The sequence below is a fragment of the Rhagoletis zephyria genome, unplaced genomic scaffold, assembly GCF_001687245.7.
Source record: "Rhagoletis zephyria isolate East Lansing unplaced genomic scaffold, Rhagoletis_zephyria_1.1 Rzeph_scaffold_01861, whole genome shotgun sequence".
Taxonomy (NCBI): Eukaryota; Metazoa; Arthropoda; class Insecta; order Diptera; family Tephritidae; genus Rhagoletis; species Rhagoletis zephyria.
The window spans coordinates 90,433-98,015 of record NW_016158945.1 but is presented as its reverse complement, the minus strand read 5'-3'; positions in this window follow the sequence as shown (position 1 = coordinate 98,015).

The window sequence follows — 7,583 nt, the reverse complement described above, 5'->3', positions numbered from 1 at the left end:
ACTTTTCGCCGAGTTCAAATCGGCTAAACAATCTAGAAAGTACTTGTTGAAGAATTGGTTGGCCAGAGCGGGATAATGGCAGAGATAGTGTTCAATGGACTCCACCTTCTCCTCGTCTCTGCAACTGCGACAGAAATAGTTGGTGGGTATTCTAACCTTTTTCCGTGTGTGCCCAGCAGGCAGTATCCAGTGATTGCCCCGATTACTAATCTGAGAGAGGAGCGGTCTAGCCCACCTTATATTTACCTCCTCAACGAGTTCCGTCTTTAGTCTGTGTTTGCAGGAGGTTAGAGGTATGCCCGCATTCCGAGAAGAATTGACTACAGATATATCCGTGCCCCTCCTGATCAGCTCGTCGACTAGGCAGTTGCCAGGGATGTCCCTATGTCCAGGGACCCATACAACAGTCAAGGAGCATTTTTATGCCAGCAGGTTGAGAGTCTTCCTGCATTCGTTGGCTACTTTGGGCTTTGCTTCGTTAGAATTGAGAGATTTGATAGCAGCCTGGCTGTCAGAATAGATAGAAATAGGCCGTCCTGGAGAGGCCTCCATTATGGCGTTTAATTCCGCTTGAAAAAACGCTACAATGGTCCGGTAAGCGAAAACTGAGATTTAGCACGAGTTCGTCAGAGTAGACCCCGCTACCCACTCTTATGTTAAGCTTGGAACGATCTGTATATATGGCCGTAGACCCTGGGTTCAGGTCTGTGGCCCTTTTACACTCGTTCCTCTCTGGGATTCTTATGGAGAATTTGTTATCTAAACAGAGTAGAGGAGTGGTATAATCTATTTGTCCTAGATTATCCGGTAGAGTTTCAAGTACTTTTGCGTGTCCGAATCTGAGGTCTCTCCACGGCTGGATTTTATTTTACCTGGCCACACTACAGCCGGCCCGAAATTTGCCAGAGATCCACAGGTGGAAGATTTAAGATTATTTCCAGAGTTTTGGTGGTGATTTCCCGTGATGAGTATGGCAGCCGTCCTCTGCACACGTTCCGCCTTGGCTCTGGATACGGTATTGTTTAGCGCAGGCCACCATACGATGACCCCGTAGAAAGTAAGTATACTATATGTGGTTTTATTCCCCATTTTTTTGGCTTTAGCCGTCTTGCAGGTATACAGGGCAGTATTAGCCTTCCTGGAGCGGTCTTCAATGTTTCGCTTCCAGTCCAGTTTCTTTTCCAGAATAACTCCAAGGTATTTCACCTCGGTTGAGAGAGTAAGTGCCACCCCGTTTAGGGTGAACTTCTTTGTTAAGGCTGTGAACTTTGCAAAAGTTCTGATTTACTTCTGTGAGATCTCTACAGAACCTTGAAAGAATGGTTTGTCCAGCTGCGTAATCTTTAACTATTGCACCAAAATGGAGTTTGATGGTAACAAAAGTTCGAAAATTCTGAAAAAGCTGCCAAATACTTACCACATACCTGCTTAGGCCACTTACATAGATCAAAGCCCTTATTCAATGGGAACTTGATTAAAGTTTAACAAACTATGAACTATGGTTCTACAGATCAAAGATCTGATCGCATATGGAGCAAGAAAGCTTTGTTAGTTCGATTGAGGAAAGGTCTCCGACTGCTTGTATTCTGCCAAAGGAAACGATTTTGTTGTCGTCGCAGTAGGCAAATTTTGAAAGTCCAGGATCTCCTTATGTCTATAATTAACAAGTCTCAAGACCATATGAAGCCTAGTCGTAAGCAGCTCTCAGTTTAGTGTAGTGTACGTAAAACGAGATTTTAAAACAAGCAGATTACATGAATTGATTTGCCGATTTCATTGTCATGAGGAATGGGGCATTATAACTGAATGCCCCGGGCACTTTCCAGCAAAGGCCGTCAGCTCGTAGCTAAACTTTTGTCCGCTCTAATTCAGGCCTGTTGGCAAAGCGACTGAGATTGAAACAGCTGGGTAAAGAATACCCAAGCGAAGTTTCTTCTGGTCATCAAGGAGAGCAAAAAGTTATTTTCTAAGCCCCTGAGTCACGATTATCCGTTCCAATTTTAATAATAATAAGATGCCTCGTTTATTCTTAATATAGATCTATGGCGCTTGGCTACAATGTAAATTCTCATGCTAGCCTTCAATCAATAGAATTTTCAACACAGAAACACCCCCAAAAAAGTGACATGTCCGTGCTATCAGTATAATTACTATTGAAAATCATATATTTTAAGCGATTACAAGTACAAAATGTGTGCGTAAAACGCCCCCTCAGCGTTAGAAGAAACAAGCGCATAAATTACCAAACATTGTACAAATATGTATGCATGTATGTATGTAACCAAAATTTTCATCTAAAAGCACAGCAAAGACCAGCTGTACCATATGGCACAGACGAAATTTTGTATAGGAGTGTAATAGAAAACCTTCCATTATATAAACAAGTATGCGTCCAAAGCGGCTGCTGGGATTTAATTACAAGTGCCTGCTCTCGTAGGCGAGTCACACAAGCAAAGGGATTAGAGAGACAAGCATATGGTAAATGGCGTTGAGGAAGGTGCCCGCTAGGAAAAAAATGAATACATCGAGGTAAATAGGACAACCAGAAAGTTATAGAGGAATAATTTAAAGGAAGATACTATTTTTTATGTGCCACTGTGAATCCCACTTTTCGGTTCATAATGCTACCGCAACTAAAAATAGATGACTGAAATAATACCCGTGAGGTTCCTTAAATATACGTGGTTCAAATAAGACCTGCAACTAAATAGGGGCCTGTTACAATAGATCGTGCTCTCTCCTCCAAATACCAGTCTAATCTAGTCTTCTAGTCTTTCCTTACAATCCGCAATTCCATCGTGGAAACCAACAAGGTAAAGACCTACTCAACTCATATCGACTTTGCTGATACTCCAATGTTCCATAGCTTTTCGCAGAGCAGACATCCAGAAAAACGTGTTTTTGCGGTACTTTGTGTGTTTTTAAAATGGTTGCAGATAGTTTCAGGTTCGCTTCAGGTTCTTGCTTGGTACCGAAGTTAAAAAGCGATACAATTTTGTTTGCATGATCTCGAGATATTGGCTCATGATCTGAAAAGATCTGAGACTAGATTTAAGGTAGTTTGATAAACGTTGAGTTAGGTTGAGTTGGTTAGACTTCCTAAGCCTTAGGAAAATGTCGAGAAGCCTTTATAATGCTAAACTTTTCACAGTTGCATAAATCGTTGAGTTACTTGGACTATCAATGGTGTAAATAATTTTTAACAAAGGATTGTGAGGGACGTTAAGGATAAGAGGGTGATAAGATATTTAGTTTAAATGCCACCCTACTGTCTAGCGGAAACTGCTCCAGCGAGAGTTCATCTTTAGGCAGTTACGCTTAAGACCATTCCATTGCGAATTTCCAAGTATTTAACCTATGATGAACGTCCTGGAAAGAGACTTCTGCTAAAACTAATTGGTAAAATCCGGTGGAAGACTAAAAGTGTTTAAAATACACCTAAGGGCTGGCTTCTCAATATCTGGTTAACACTAACTGCAGGTTAAACATCGTTATCGACTCCCTGTTATATTTTATGGAGTCGATCAAGTCGATAACGGTGTTTAACCTGCAGTTGTTGTAAACCCAATATTGAGAAACAGACGCCACATAATTTGGGAGCGTCCAACTTTCAGCGAGCAAAGACTCACAATACTTTGAGAAGTCCAGCTACATTGTCTGTAATCAACAAACGACAAAGGGCCAAAGTGTCGACTTCAATTCGGTAAAGGGACGGCAATGTTCTTTAACTCTGCTTTATTTTTCCTTTATACGGGTCCATTTCTAAGTCGACATTAAACCAAAATCTAACCGTGTTGAAAAATCGATTAAGTCAAAGTCGACAGTAAGTTGCTAGCCGACGGCCAACCTTAGCAACCCTGAAACGCGTTTGTATGTATATTCCATGGTGGATTTATACCTGGTGTATTAATAAGAGCGAAAAGAAAGATTTATATTGATTTGACACTATCTCATTTGAAAATTTGCCTTTAAAATATTTTAGAAGATTGCAGAATGACAGTAAATAAAACGAGAAAGCTGTTTTATTACTTCTCTTATTTATTTCATCAACTTATTAAATATTCCTTTTCGAATCGCTACTATTAGCGCTTAAAAAAATTATTTTTCAAGTACTCATATTTGGAAAAATTTTATTTACTGCATGCGACTTTTGTCTGTATTTTCCAGCCGATTTCTCAGTAAATTTTTCTGTCGACAGAAATCGGCCCGTGTAAAGCGGATTAAGTAGTTTTGTCGGCAATTATTCACTACTCGTAGATGCATGTGGCACCACTATGGACCTCTTTTTTGGGTCTATGTAAGGCCTTTACTGGCCAGTCGGCATAAACTAACCCTTCTTGAGTTGAATAAAACTCACTAAGGAAGGTAAAGAACAAAGTGAAAAAGCTATAATTTGCAGATATTTTGTACCTAACATTTCCTGTCCAACATTCGGCGCTTAGTCATCTGCGGTGTAATTTTTCTATCGGAAGAGCCCAGAAACATAAGGAAAGAAAGTTAAAGTTCGCCCAAAGAGTACTAGTCAGTAATTAGAAAGTTTCTTTCGAAACTCATAAGTGTTAAAAACTTGTCAGCTTTTCAATGATATAGATTATAAAAATACTCAATGTTCTTCTTTTGCATGCCAATTTCATTCGTGAATTAAGTCGCTTTTCCTAGAGGGCACTTGTCGAATCCACAGGCATTGTTCGCTTTACCACTATCGCTCTATTTTCATTACACACGATTGCTTGTGTGTCTACGTATGAATGAATAGCGTGCACTGTTTGTTATTTTGTAAGAATCGAAATTAAAATTGTAGCAATTGATCGCAAAATATATTGCCTGCTGCACTGCGGAGGGTGTTAAGAATACCAGACATAGCATCCCTTACGATAAATATTCTAACCTATATAAGGCTAAGAGTGTAGCATTCCCTTTTCATGCATTTTTTGCTTGTTGCTACACACTGCGGTGGGTCGCAGCGGTTTGTAACTGTCTCATATTGGCAATTTTGGATGGTTTTCGCTTTAATTTGATTACAAATTTGAGGAGACCTTAATATGGAGTTCACTACTCTCTCACACTCAATTTCCCTTACTATTTGTTACAATCTTTTTGTCCTTTCTAGCCACTTTAACTTGCTTTTACCTACACTCTGAATGCCTGTTAACTGTCCAAATACTCATCAAACCATAGCACATGAGTCACATCATTTAATTGGGGGTCAAATGCATCGCAAATAGCCGGCGAAACAGGGTTGTTTTCTAGTGGCGTTTTCTTCATTTGTTTGTTGGCAAAATTATTAAATTCTTCATTCGCACATTCATCACTTTAATTGCCATGGATTTTCGCATCCTGATAATTTATGAGCAGTAGATTTGTTAGCTTCCTTTTGTGGGTTCTAACTCAGCGTGCCAGCCTAATTGTTCGGCAGACGGTTGCATGTAATTTGATATGGTGGTTTTTGCGCTTACCGCTCGAGATTCGTAATCCATCATTTCCTCTTTTTAAATATCGTTCAAAGCAGTTCTTTTAATTTTCTACTCACTGAGTACCGTCAATAGGTGGCGAGAACGAGCAGCTGTTTTAGACTGAGTTTCTGAGATTTTTAACCGTAATTGCAGTAATTTATTTTAACTCAATTTACATTTATTGCATTCGACTGCAAGTCCTAATAATTTTTTGTCGCTAGACTGCTGAAAATCACAGATTTGTTTCGTACTTCTAATCTGGCGCATTGATTACTCAGCTTTGCATGTTTTCATTCAGTTTTTTTTTGTAACGTTACTCAAAATTTATTCCTCAAATTGAGCAACGCCAACAGCAATTTTACATACTCGTTTTATGTATAAAATCGTGTGAGTGATCTTGACTTTGACACACTTTTGCATGTTCACATGTTGTCGATATTATCGACGAGCGTTTTTGACGTGTCTAATTGCTGATTACTTGTTAATTGTGACAGCTGCTTTGCTATATTTATTTGTATGAAGGTTTTTTTTCTGTTTTTTTCTGTTATTTGCTGATTTTTTATTTCTTTCAAAATTATTTTAAATCTTTTAAATTTCTTTTTAATTTTGTTTATAAAAGATTTTGGGTTACTTTTGTAGGCTTTCTATATTTTCCAATTTTTTGACTTTTTCAGTTCGGACTAAATTTTTGTCATTGTCTTATTCGTTTTTTTTTCAATATGATTAATTCTTAATAATGTTATTTGTGAAATTTATTATTTAAATATCTACTATTTCATATTTTATTTCCAGAAGGAAGTATTTTATTTTTATTTTAAAAATTTACTTGTTTTTAACTTTAAAGTTGTTTTAGTTTTTTAAATTTTTTTAAATTTGTTTTGGTTCTTTTTTTAATATATTTAATTTCATTTGTTTTCCTTCTTTATTAACAATTTTTTTTTTTTTATTTTAAGTTAAGATTTTTCTTTGATTTCGTGTTTTGTTATTTTATGTGTTTTTTCATCTCTCTTTATTTTATGTTTTATTTGCATTTCTAATCAGGTTCTTTTCTTTTAATTTTTAAATTTTCTTCCAAATTTAATTGTTTTTGCTTTTATTTTTCTACTAAGTATTTTTGACGTTTTTATTTTATTCGAAATTCGAAAATATTGTTTCAAACATAGTAAGCAACACATATGTATTTAAAATATTTATTTTTTTTTAATTTTGTTACCTTAGTTTTGAGTTTTGAATTTGTTTCCTTAAATTTCTCAGTAATTTTTTAACATTTTTGTTGCGTGTTTTTAAATATTCATTTTTTCAGCTCGTTCAGTTTTTTTATAAATTGTTTGAAAATCGTTTTAATCTGACAATTAGTTGTTTTCCATATTTTATTTTTTACAATTGTTATTTCAAAATTTTCATTAACTTTTTATCATTTTCTTTTCCAGAAAGCAGTTTTTTATTTTTACTTTAAAAATTTGTAATTTTTATAAAATTATTAATTTTATCTAGATTTGTTTTTGGTTATTTATAATTTTTTATTCTACTATTTTTTATTGTCTTTATAATTATTTTATTATATTTTTATTTTGTTTATTTATTTAAGTTAATTTTTTTTATAAATTTTCCTTTTTTGTTATTATATACTTTTTTCTATCTCTCTTAATTTTATATTTTATTTGATTTTTATTCAGAATTTTTATTTAATTTTAAATTTTCTTCAAGTTTCAATTGTTTTCCTTTTATTATCTTACTATGAATTTGTGATGTTTTTGTTTTATTCGAAATGCGAAAGTGTTTTTTTTTTATTTTAGTGTGTATGTATGTAATTTTTAATTGTGTTTTATTATTTCGTAATTTGATTGAATTTTTTTACATATCTTGATTTTGATTTTTATACCCGAGCGCACTTGTGCACAAGGGTATTATAACTTTGTTCACATAACGGTTGTTTGTAACAGGCAAAACAAATCGAGATAGATATAGACAAATGTATACATAAATGATCAGAATGAAAAGAGAAATCGATTAAGCGGTGACTGTCTGTCCGTCCGTCCGTCCGTCCGTCCGTCCGTCTGTGCACACGATAACTCGAGTAAAAATTGAGATATCTTAACGAAACTTGGTACGTGAACTTCTTTTGGGCGT